At 43.9% G+C, this 12,137-nt stretch overlaps 1 protein-coding gene across 1 annotated transcript in view; it reads left to right on the top strand.

Moving 5' to 3' along the window:
- The window catches only part of CNBD2 (cyclic nucleotide binding domain containing 2), a 64,644-nt gene that overhangs the window by 4,328 nt on the left and 48,179 nt on the right, over window positions 1-12,137 (top strand). The gene's annotated exons all lie outside the window — the stretch shown is intronic.

The following is a 12,137-nucleotide window of genomic DNA, read 5'->3' as shown; positions in this document are numbered from 1 at the left end:
GCCCAGCCGCTCCGCGGCATGTGGGATCTTCCCAGACTGAGGCACGAACCCGTGTCCCCTGCATCGGCAGGCGGACTCTGAACCACTGCGCCACCAGGGAAGCCCCAAGATGTTCTTTAACTTCTTACATCAATGTTTTATAAACTTCAGCATACAGAAGCTGCACATATTTTGTTAGACCTAAGTATTTCATGTTTTTAGTGCTACTATAAATAGTATTGTTTAAAATTTTTTGATTTCTAATTGTTTGATAGTATATAAAAATACAATTTTGAATTTTGTTTAGTAACTTGTGTCCTTCATTAAATCAGGAAACTCAGCCCCGCTGGGGTTGTTTCTTCAAGTTTTTACTACCCTCACTCCCAAAATCCATTTGGCATTATTTGCTTTTCAGATTTTGAAGTTGGTTGCTGTTTGTATTTTGTCCAGAGTTTTTAGTTGTAACGGATGAGGGAGAGAGGCTGTAATGGGATTACTCCATCTTGGTTGCCACTGGAATTCATTATTTATTCTGATACTCAAATTATCTCAGATTTGACCAGTGGGAGCCCCTTCAGGCTGACTTCTGTGTCCTTTTGATACGTCTCCATCATTTTTTGAGTATTTTCTTACTTTCTAGCATATCTTGTACCTTCTCTGTCTCAGCTCAGGATTCAGTCATTTCTCCAAGAAACCCTTGTTCTTTTAGTGGAGAATGGTGTTTAGAAACCAAGATTTGGGCAGTGGGTTTGTTCATTGCTGTTGGAATGGTCACTGCTCCTAGGCTGTCTCATGGACAGAGGGAGGGTATATATGTATGTATATACGGTAAGTGCACGTACATTTATATCTGTTTATTTCTACATCTATCTATATATATTGAAATCCATGAGTTCACACCAACACATTCAACTCCAGTCCAACACCACAGGGTTTATTCTAGTTTTCTCTCTTTCTATACATTTAATTTCCTTCTTTGAACGAGAGAAACTTGGCTCTCACGATCTTCTTTGACCAGCCCTCCTGAATGTAACCAGTCTCCTGTTGTTGCACGCTAACCCTGTCCCTCACTACCATGCCCTCACCCCAGTCCCCTCACCCTGCTCAGGGCTCCAGCACCTTGTGCTACCCCACCACAGCCTCCCTCTACCCCGAGACAGATGCCTGCTATGCCTGGCCTCAACTAATGGCTTCTAAACAGAATCATTCAGGAAGGGTGGGGGAAGGGGAATGAAACCGTACCTCGAAACCTAACACCTTAGATGGGACTCAAACCCAGTTGCACCTCAGATGGGACTTGACCCACCATCTCTGGCTTAGGAAGGTACTCGAACTCACAGTCTCCCAGCTGAAACCGCACACCTGGGCTCAGAACGTAATGAAGCTCAGGTTCTTTACGTCTCAGCGCAGAAGGAATTCAACAAGAGGCAAAGTGATAGGCAGGAAGTAGATTTATTAATCTAGGATGCTTGTGAAGGATACAAGTGGGCCGGGAAGAGGGATCTGCCCCAAGGATTAAGTGGGCTACATTTTTATAATCAAAGGAAAAATGAGAACGGGGAGAAGACCACCTTTGTCCTCTTCCTTTGTAAAGATGCAGCAGGAAAACGGGGCACAAGAGGATGGTCATGTCCCAGGTCTTGGGTGAGTTCCTGGGACAGGCCACCAAGTGAGGGTCCTTGGCCTCGCACAGGAACGAATTCAAGAGCGAGCCATAGTAAAGTGAAAGCAGAGACACACGTTCCATAGGCAGAATGCGGTTCGTCTTAAAAGGTGAGAGAGGCCCTGCGAGAAACACTCCACAGAGTGTGGGCCATCTCAGAAGGTAAGAGTGGCCCAGAAATATGGGGGGTTAGTTTTTATGGTCTGGGTAATTTCATAGGCTAACAAATGGGGGGATTATTCCCAGTATTTGGGGGAAGGGGTGGGGATTTCCAGGAATTGGGCCACTGCCCACTTTTTGGCCTTTTATGGTTGGCCTCAGAGCTGTCAGTGGTGCCTGCGGGCGTGTCATTTAGCATATGCTAATGTGATACAATGAGTTTATAATGAGGCTCAAGGTCTAGTGGAAGTTGAATCTTCCGCCATCTTAGGCCTAATTAGTTCTAACCAGTCTTTGTCGTATCCTCAACAGCTATGTCATTCTTTTCAAGGTTGTGCCCTGCCCCCTTCCCTCCTGTCTCAGGAACATACTTTATTTTAAAACTTAAAAAACAATTGTGGTAAAATACACAAAAACAATTTACCATTTTAACCATCTTTAAGTGTACAGTTCAGTGACATTAAGTACATTCACATTGCTCTGTAACTGTCACTACCATTCATCTCCAGCACATTTTCATCTTCTCCAACTGAAGCTCTGAACCCATTAAACAATGACTCCCCATTCCTGCCTCCTTCCAGCCCCTGGTAACCACCATTCTACTGTCTCTATGAATTTGACTCCTGTAGGTACCTCATACAATATTTGTACTTTTATGTCTTATTTTAGTTAATATTTTCAAGGTCCATCCACATTGTAGCATGTATCAGAATTTCCTTCCTTTTTAAGGCCAATTTTCCACTATATATATGGCACATTTTGTTTGTTTATCTATTCATTTGTCAATGGACATTTGGGTTGTTTCTCCCTTTCGTTTTTGTTTTTTTAACATATTTATTTACTTATTTATGGCTGCGTTGGGTCGTCGTTGCTGTGCCTGGGCTTTTCTCTAGTCGCGGTGAGCGAGGGCTACTCTTTGTTGCCGCGTGCGGGCTTCTCATTGCGGTGGCTTCTTTTGTTGTGGAGCACGGGCTCTAGGTGCACGGGCTTCAGTAGTTATGGCTCAGGGGCTCTAGAGCGCAGGCTCAGTAGTTGTGGTGCACGGGCTTAGCTGCTCCGCGGCATGCGGGATCTTCCCGGACCAGGGCTTGAACCCGTGCCCCCTGCATTGGCATGTGGATTCTTAACCACTGTGCCACCAGGGAAGTCCCTGTTTCTCCCTTTTGACTATTGTTTATAAAGCTGCTATGGACCATGGTGTACAGAAATCTCTTTTGAGTCCTTGCGGTCAATCTCTTTGAGTATATACTTGTTACCCGAAAAACTGGGTTCGCCTCTTGGTGAGTATCGAGCCAAAAGACACAACCAAGCCAAAAATCTGGAGAAGGAAGGATTTATTATTACTTAGAGTAAGTAAGGAGGCCACTGGGGATCTTTCCCAAAGCAGTGTCTCCCCAAACAGCAAAATCGGGCAAGTTTTAAACCAAGGGCACATGCATATTCATGAAGGGGGTTGGGCGGTCAACAGAGTCCAAGCTTTAGTTGATTGAAGTCACTAAAGGGTCAGAAAAGGTCAACATCATCATCCCTTAGCTTCCAGTTGATGTAATGGTAGAGCGTTTCAGGCCAGTCTTTACCACTGAAACAGAATTGGGAATCTTTACAACTGATTTATAATCTTTGCTATTGTTACATCTGGTGCCTAATACTGAGACCTGTTCAAGGACAAGCCTGTGGCCAGGCTTAGATCACAAAATGTCTTAGGTCAAAAATGACATCTCTTATGTCAAGAAAGCTATGCCTGGTTCTCTTTCTCTGGGGACCCCCTACCCTATCTTCTTACATACTCAGAAGTGGAATTGCTGGATCGTATGGTAATTCTATGTTTAATTTTTTGAGGAACCACCTTATTTTTTCCACAGCAGCTCCACCATTTTACATCCCCACCAACAATGCACACGGGTTCCAATTTCTCCTCATCCTTGCCAACACTTGGTATTTTGCATTATTTTTTTAAATGTGAGATGTTAAATAGAAATTTTTAAGATAAGTTACCAGTGATCAAGAAATTCAGATTTTCAACAGATTTAGTAATCCTGTAATTTCATTTACACACACCACATACTGCATACATCATTCCAGGGGGCCAGCTGTGCTCATGGTGAAGAGGAAGCAGGTTGCTCTTGCTAATGAGGTAGTTTGGATAAAAAGCCCCAGGCTATTCCATTTGTGTGTGTATGTGTGTGTGTGTGTGTGTGTAGGTGTATGTGTGTGTGTGTTTAATTTTTTATTATGAAGTCTAAGAGGCTTGCTCTGGTCTCTCTACTGACTATTAACTTCTTTTTGATAACCTTTTTTATCATATATGTTTGATCTTGGGATGAAGGTCTGTTTTATCTTTCGATGTTTTGATGAACTGAAGAAGATAACTGGTCTAGGGTGCTCAATCTAACCCTCTGTATGTAATTATGTTTGTAACTAACTCTTATTATTAGTAAGTCTCATTCTTGATAAACCAGTGTAAATTCGGTAGCCTAGATACTTCATCATCTTTTTGCCCTTTTCTCCTTTCACTGATTTCTATTCAATTGCAGCCCTCCTAGATCCCAGTTTCAATGAACCTGTTTTTACTGTGATGCTCTACCAATAGCTCTGTGTTCCTTGTTGTACTGCACTGATTTTGTTTTATTACTTAAAAACTGATTCAGTCATTTGAATAGGTGAAATGTATATACATATAGATAGACAGATAGATAGTACAAAATTCAAAAGTCAAAAAAGGAGTAATTGGGACTTCCCTGGTGGTGCAGTGGTTAAGAATCCACCCGCCAATGCAGGGGACACGGGTTCAATCACTTGTCCGGGAAGATCCCACATGCTGCGGAGCACCTAAGCCTGTGTGCCACAACTACTGAAGTCTGCGTGCCCTAGAGCCCGCGTTCCACAACAAGAGAAGCCACCGCAATGAGAAGCCTGTGCACCGCAACGAAGAGTAGCCCCCGCTCACCACAACTAGAGAAAGCCCACACGCAGAAACGAAGACCCAATGCAGCCAAAATAAATAAACAAGTAAATAAATAAATAAAATAAATTAGAAAGTTCACACCTTTAAAAAAAAGATAATTGTTATACTTCTGCTTTTCTTTATCCAGTTTTAATTATTATTGTTAGTTCCCTTTATATCTTTAAATGTGCTTAGACATCTGTTTCTAGATTTATCAGATTTTAAAGGTATCTTAAGATTTACAGCTATAAAAGTTGAAGAAACCCATGTGCTTAACCCTCCCACTTTCTTGCCCTCTGTGTCTCCATACTTGTTAGCTATATTATTTCTTGGTTCCCTTTTAATTGTTCATTTCCAACTCCTTCACTTGCTTTTTGCAATCTTATCCTCTATATTCAGCAAGGCTCGCTTCCTTGTTGATGTTTCTGAAATTACCTTCACTTCTGAGATGTTTTTTTTGTGTTTTTTTTTAATACTTTCTTTCCTGAGCTCTGCCAGTGCCATCTCCTCCAGTTGCTTCATCATCTCTTCTTTGAACTATAGCATCCTTGCTTTGATCTCTTGCTTTAAAATTCATTAAGCCCTGAGTCCTTTGCTGTTCATGATTATCATCTGTTTCATGTTAATTTTTTTTTTTTTTTGGTGAGTGCCTTTTATCTAATATTTGTTTTCCTTGTTCCCTGCCTCCCCCCCCTCCCACTTCTCTGTAATATATTTATATAGGTCTGGTGCTATTTATTTTTTTACTATAACTTCCCTTCAAGTGAAGTGAGTTCTTCCTGGTCAAGCTATTTGTTGGAGTTGTGCATGGAGAGGGGACTAGAGTAGAATTCCAGGCTGGCAGGAAGTCCTTTAAGGTCATTAGTGAAGCTCCTTAGGACAAGGGTTTTGTGTGGGTGAAATTGTTTTAGTTTTTTCCTCTTCCCGGCAGATGGAGCTTGGCAACTGCAGCATTACAAAGATGGCGTGTCTGTGTGTTTCCCTGATTCATGCCCTGCTTCTCCTTGGTGCCAGTGGTCCCAGGGAGGCTCCCAGAGCCAGGCCTTGCATCACAGTCCCAGTGTTCAACAGAAGGTGTTGTTGGTTCTGCCTTCAAGGTGCATGCCCTTCTCTGGAGGACTCAGGGCCCTGCCAGCTCTCTTCCCCTGAGACCTCAGTCCCAGGCCTTCTCTATGGACCTGAACTCTCTGTGTCTTCTCAGCACTTGCCGTTTCTTCACTGACACGATGGGTTCCTACTCTGAACACCTTTGCCAGAGGGCTTGTTCTGCCACTGGATAGCTCAGCCCAGAAATGCTGGCGAGTGAATGCCTTTAGGAGCAGCCCTCAACCAATGGGACAGCCCTGAGGGGTAGGGGAGCAAAATTTCCCACCCCAAAATGTGTCTCTTTGGCATTAAGATTAATTTAACCTGATTATTTTTAAGAAACAGAAACCTCAGGAAGTCTTTCTTTTTACCTCCCCCTTAGCTGCCTAGAGAATTTAGATTAAGGGCCTAGAATAGAGCTAATGCCAGAGATACCTGCAGAGACTATGAGCTGAGTGTGGTAGGGGAAACGTGCAGGACCTTAGTGATCAGAGTCCATTGTGTGTCCCATTGTCTCTGCATGACCCAGGAAACATTTGTTTACCAAATATTTGTTTTCTTCTATCTCCATGTAAAATTGCCTTCCTCCCCTTTGAAGTCCCAAACCACAACCCCCAACATCCTCTTTCGTTTTTAGCTGAAGAAGCTGAAATTTAAGGTGAGGATTTTGGCCATTTTGGCAAATTACTCAGTTTTCCCAGGTCTCTCCCAAGTATACATGTTATTAAACTTTTGTTTGATTTTCTCCTGTTAATCTGTCTCATGTCAATTTAATTCTTAGACCAGCCAGAAGAACCTAAAAGGGTACAGAAGAGGAAAATTTCTTCCTCCCTGACAGAGGCATGCTAAGCCCTTTGGAGCCCCAAATGCCAAGAAGAATGACATGTTCGTTAATGTGTGTGCCTCTCTCAAAAATTGTTTTTAATGGATGAAGAAGAGCAGATGATTCTTCTCCTTAGTCATCTAACATAACATTATATTTATGCATTCTCTATTGACCATCCTTGCATTCCTGGAATGATATGCTATTTTAAAGTGTGCTATTGAATTTCATTTGCTTAATATTTTATTTAAGATTTTTAAAACAATATTCGTAAGTGAAATGAATCTCTAGCTTTCTCTTTTTATGCTACCTTTATCAGGTTTTAGTATCAGTATTCTCCTTGCTTAATAGAATTTGAAAGTTTTCCTTCTTTTTATGCTCTGGAACAGTTTAAGAAACATCAGGATTATCAGACATTGCCTGTGAAAACTTCAGGACCTGGTACTCTTTTCTTTTTTGGTGGTAGTGGTGGTGAGAAAGCTCTGTTACAACTTTCTCTGTTTCTCCTATGAAAATTAGTCTATTAGATGTTTTCTATTTGGGTCACTTTGGTAAATTATTTTTTCCTGGAAAATGACTCATAAAATCCCAGTATTTAAGTGTTGACAACTGATTCAAAAATTTTTTTTTTTTTTTTTTTTTTTTTTTTTTTTGTGGTATGCGGGCCTCTCACTGTTGTGGCCTCCCCCGTTGCGGAGCACAGGCTCCGGATGCGCAGGCCCAGCGGCCATGGCTCACGGACCCAGCCGCTCCGCGGCATATGGGATCCTCCCAGACCGGGGCACGAACCCGTATCCCCTGCATCGGCAGGCGGACTCTCAACCACTGCGCCACCAGGGAGGCCCTGATTCAAAAATTTTTGAAAACTCTGTCAAAACTTGCCAGCAGGCTAGATATGGCCTGTAGACTACCATTTTGCAACCCCTGATTATAGTCAGAGGATTTTAGACCTGAAAGAGGCCATATAGATCCTATACCAGGGGTTGCAAATAGGTAACATGCTCACAGGTAACACAGTTGTGTGAGGTGAGGACTTTGTTGAATTGGAGAGCCCATTCCCCAACTAAAGATAAAGAAGTTAAGTTTTCACAATATTTTAACCAAAACACCATGTGGGTCAAATAAAGCGGTCTGCAAGCTCAGTTTGGCCCATGGGTGGCTGGTTCGTGGCCTCTGCCAGTTTAACCCCACTTCCTGCCATACCTCCTGGGCGTCTCACTTTCCAGCCACATCTTATGCTCCCTGAACAAGCCCTGCCCTTTCTTCATGTATCTTTATAGCTTTATTCTAGTGAGACGACCACAGCTGGCAACAGATGAAGTTGGGAGAGTCTACTTTTGAGGTTCCATCAGGTTTTTGGTTCTACCTACCGGCATCCTCTAACGCCCCTCATTAGCCTGGTCCTCTCCATGTCACTTGGATCCTGAGGCAACTCCGGGGCAACTCAGGGGACTGATGGGACACCCCCCTGTCCATATCTACCTCCTACTGTCTCTTTTGCTTTCCCCACATCCAGTAGTCGTTTCTCTCTGAAACCCTCTAAATATTTGTAGGAGATCTTCTTATATTTTCTTCCTCAAGACTAGGTCTGGGGTTGGGGAGGCAAAAACTCCACACTGCTTCTCTCTCTTTCTCTCTTTTATCGAAATGTTCTCTTCCTCTGTTTCTTCCTAAGTTCTTTACATTTTTTCTCCAGGTAAGGGGGAAAAACCAGTTCTATCTCTTCTCACCTCTGTAAGTGATTAGTGTCTCATCCCAGGAGTGATGGCCTTTGAATTTAGTAATTTAGAGCCTGAATATTTCTTCCCAGCTGTCCAGCTGTCCTCACTGTATTCAGTACCCTTCCATTTCGCTGTCAGTTTGGGGGTGCTTAGCTGGATAAGAATGGCACATCAGGCGGTAACTTGAAATCACAGTCTTTTACTGAGGATTCTAGTACAAGAGCAAGTTGGGATTTTCAGCTGCCATCTTTGATCTAGTAGAAAAAAGTACTTTTTTTTTTTTTTTTTTGCGGTATGCGGGCCTCTCACTGTTGTGGCCTCCCCCGTTGCGGAGCACAGGCTCCGGACGCGCAGGCTCAGCGGCCATGGCTCACGGGCCCAGCCGCTCCGCGGCATATGGGATCCTCCCAGACCGGGGCACGAACCCGTATCCCCTGCATCGGCAGGCGGACTCTCAACCACTTGCGCCACCAGGGAGGCCCGAAAAAAGTACTTTATAACCTGTATGCTTCACTTTTGGAAGGACCTCAGAGTCATTGATTTTCAGTCACCAAATACCTTTTAACATTTGGCACCCCATTTGGTTGAGGACTTCCAGTTTGCTGAGTGTTCCTGATTTGCTGGTTTAACAAGATTTATAGAATAGTGCCAGGCACCTACACTCCAGGGTCATCTCCAATTTCTAAGCCTCAGAGTGGTCCCCAGGCTGAGGTTTTGGATGTCCTCACGCCAAGCCCAGAAGCCTCCTACTTTCCTTAAGCTGGCCCTGTGGCTCTGGCAGTCATTTAGCTACTTTGAGCCTTAGCCTCATGCAGGGAGTGGGTGTGAAGTCCCTCACCTTATAACAGTTGTGAGGATTAACTAAGATAATACCTCGGAGTGTGCACTAAATGTTAGATTCCCAGATTCCAGTTACTTCCCACTGCCCTCTCTTCCTTCCAGACTCTTCCAGTGTGACATAAGGAGGTTCTGAGAATAGATTCGTTAGAACGAGGCTTCCAGCCACTGTTGGTTGGGGATGAGGAATGGAGAGGAGCTCTTACCTTGCCACTGAGGGAAACTTTGTTTCTAGTATAACTGGATTCTTGGGGAAAGACTTGTGGTCCTACCCTTGAAAAACAAAGGGGCTGTTGCACCATTTGCCAACTCAGGAACCATGAAGAGATTTGTGGTGTCCCATTCCTGGCAGATCGTGAAGAAGGAATTGGTGAGGAGTGTCAAGGACCCCGGGAGGGAACAGTGGAAGACTGAACAAACAGGTACTTTGAGGGAAGGAGAGGCAGGTGTAGGAGGCGGCCTCGGATAAACGTGGCCACCCTGTACCTTTTGGAGTCACAAAGGAAAGAATGAATTCTGACCCCTGCCCTGTAGCCTACTCTGCCCTTGGCATTGGCTACACTTTGAGCCCCTGAGGACTGCTCTGTACTCACCCTTCTTGCTATTAGGAGAGTCAGAGAGAATAAGGCCCAGCATCAGGGTAGAGTAATAGGTTAAACTTACGGACTCTGGAGCCAGACTTCCTGGGTTTAAATCCCTATCACCTATTAGTCATGTGGCTAATATTAGTATTAGGCAAGTTACTTGATTTGCTGTGCCTGTTTTCTCCTCTGTAAAGGGTGATGATAACAATACCTGCTACATAGATTTATTATTGAGGATTAAATAAGTCAATACATATAATAGGCTTAGAATAGAGCCTGACAATGGCAAATTGTATTCAATAAATATTAATTTTATTAATAAAGCTTTTCCCCATATTTCCTTTAGATATATAATTTTTTTTTTTTTTTGCAGTACGCGGGCCTCTCACTGTTGTGGCCTCTCCCGTTGCGGAGCACAGGCTCCGGACGCGCAGGCTCAGTGGCCATGGCTCACGGGCCCAGCCACTCCATGGCATGTGGGATCTTCCCAGACCGGGGCACGAACCCATGTCCCCTGCATCGGCAGGCGGACTCTCAACCACTGCGCCACCAGGGAAGCCCTAGATATATAATTTTTTAAAAATATTATAGTTACAGGTAGATCGCCTCACTATCTCACTCCCTTTCTCCTCACTGGCAACCACTTTCCTGAGATTGATATGTACCCTTCCTATGTTTAAAAATTTTTTATTATATCTGTGTGTATCCATAAGAACCTGCAGTATGCAGCACATTTTTAAAAATGGTATCATAAATGGCATCTCATTTCACCTTTTTTCCACTCAAAATTGTGTGAGCTTTACCCCCATTGACACACACTCTAGTGCCAATTCCAGTCCCGTGACTCTACCGGATGTATTTTTCTTATTTGTCCCTCAAACGTCTTTTACAGCTTGTTATTATGAACCAGGAGCCAATCAAGGTTCATATTTTGCATTTGTTTGTATGTCTCTCTTTTTTTTAATAAATTTATTTATTTGGCTGTATTGGGTCTTTGTTGTTGTGCGTGGGCTTTCTCTAGTTGCGGCGAGCGAGGGCTACTCTTCGTTGTGGTGCATGAGCTTCTCGTTGTGGTGGCTTCTCTTGTGGAGCACGGGCTCTAGGTGCACAGGCTCAGTAGTTGGGGCACACAGCCTCAGTAGTTGTGGCACACAGGCTCAGTAGTTGTGGCTCACGGGCTCTAGAGTGCAGGCTCAGTAGTTGTGGTGCACGGGCTTAGTTGCTCCGCGGCATGTGGGATCTTCCCAGACCAGGGCTCAAACCTGTGTCCCCTGCGTTGGCAGGCAGATTCTTAACCACTGCGCCACCAGGGAAGCCCTTGCAGCTGACTTTTTGAAGAAACTGGGTTAGATGACTTGTAGATTGTTTTACATTCTGGATTTGTCTCTTTGGTGTTGAACTTGTTTCCCTGTCCCTTATATTTACTTGGCAGGTAGAGGGTGACTGCCCTTACTCCTCAATTCATATTGGGATGGAGAGGCTGATTTGTTCTCAGCTCCAATTCCAAATTCCCAGGGAAAAGATAGAATGGCTTGTCTTGGATTAGGTGTTATATTAGTTTTCTTTTGACTGCTGTACCACACTTTAGTGGCTTAAAGCAACACACATTGGGACTTCCCTGGTGGTCCAGTGGTTAAGACTCCGTGCTTCCAGTGCAGGGGGCACAGTTTCGATCCCTGGTTGGGGAATTAATATCTTGCATGCTGCACGGCACAGGCAAAAAATAAATAAATTAAAACAAACAAACACACATTATCTTCTGGAGGCTAGAAGTCTGGCACAGGTTAAAATCCAGGTGTTAGCCGGGCTGTGTTCCTTTCTCGAGAGTGGAGGGAAGAATTCATTTCCTTGACTTTCTATCTTCTACAGACCACCCACATTCCTTGGCTCATGGCCCTTTCTCTGCCTTCAAAGCCAGGATTGTTGCATCTCTCTGACCATTCTTCCCTCAGATACATCTGATTCCATCATGCAGGCTCTTCACATCACCCCTCACGGCGTGCCGCGTGCCGTTACTTGCGCACATTATTTTCTGGAGCGAAGTGAAGGACTTGACAGTTAACTAAAGCTGTGCTGGTGAATGTTTTAACAGGCTCCTGGGGAGGGAGATGCCACCACTTGTAGTAGTTGCCAGTTTCTGTGGCATAAATACTCCCACCATGGCCAATTTCAAGCTACCAATATGATTTCAACAGGCTTGAAAACTCCCTAAAGATGTAACTATGGTTCCAGCAACAGCACTGCATTTAATCCTATTACATTTCACCTTGTTCACACTATCCAGCCTGCTGTTGACTGTTGAAAACAGATGGTTTCCACAGATCTTGTTTGTTTTGTTTCC

This window comes from Mesoplodon densirostris, chromosome 16 (assembly GCF_025265405.1).
Source record: "Mesoplodon densirostris isolate mMesDen1 chromosome 16, mMesDen1 primary haplotype, whole genome shotgun sequence".
In the NCBI taxonomy this organism is placed as follows: domain Eukaryota; kingdom Metazoa; phylum Chordata; class Mammalia; order Artiodactyla; family Ziphiidae; genus Mesoplodon; species Mesoplodon densirostris.
This window is presented reverse-complemented; position numbering and strand designations above follow the sequence as displayed.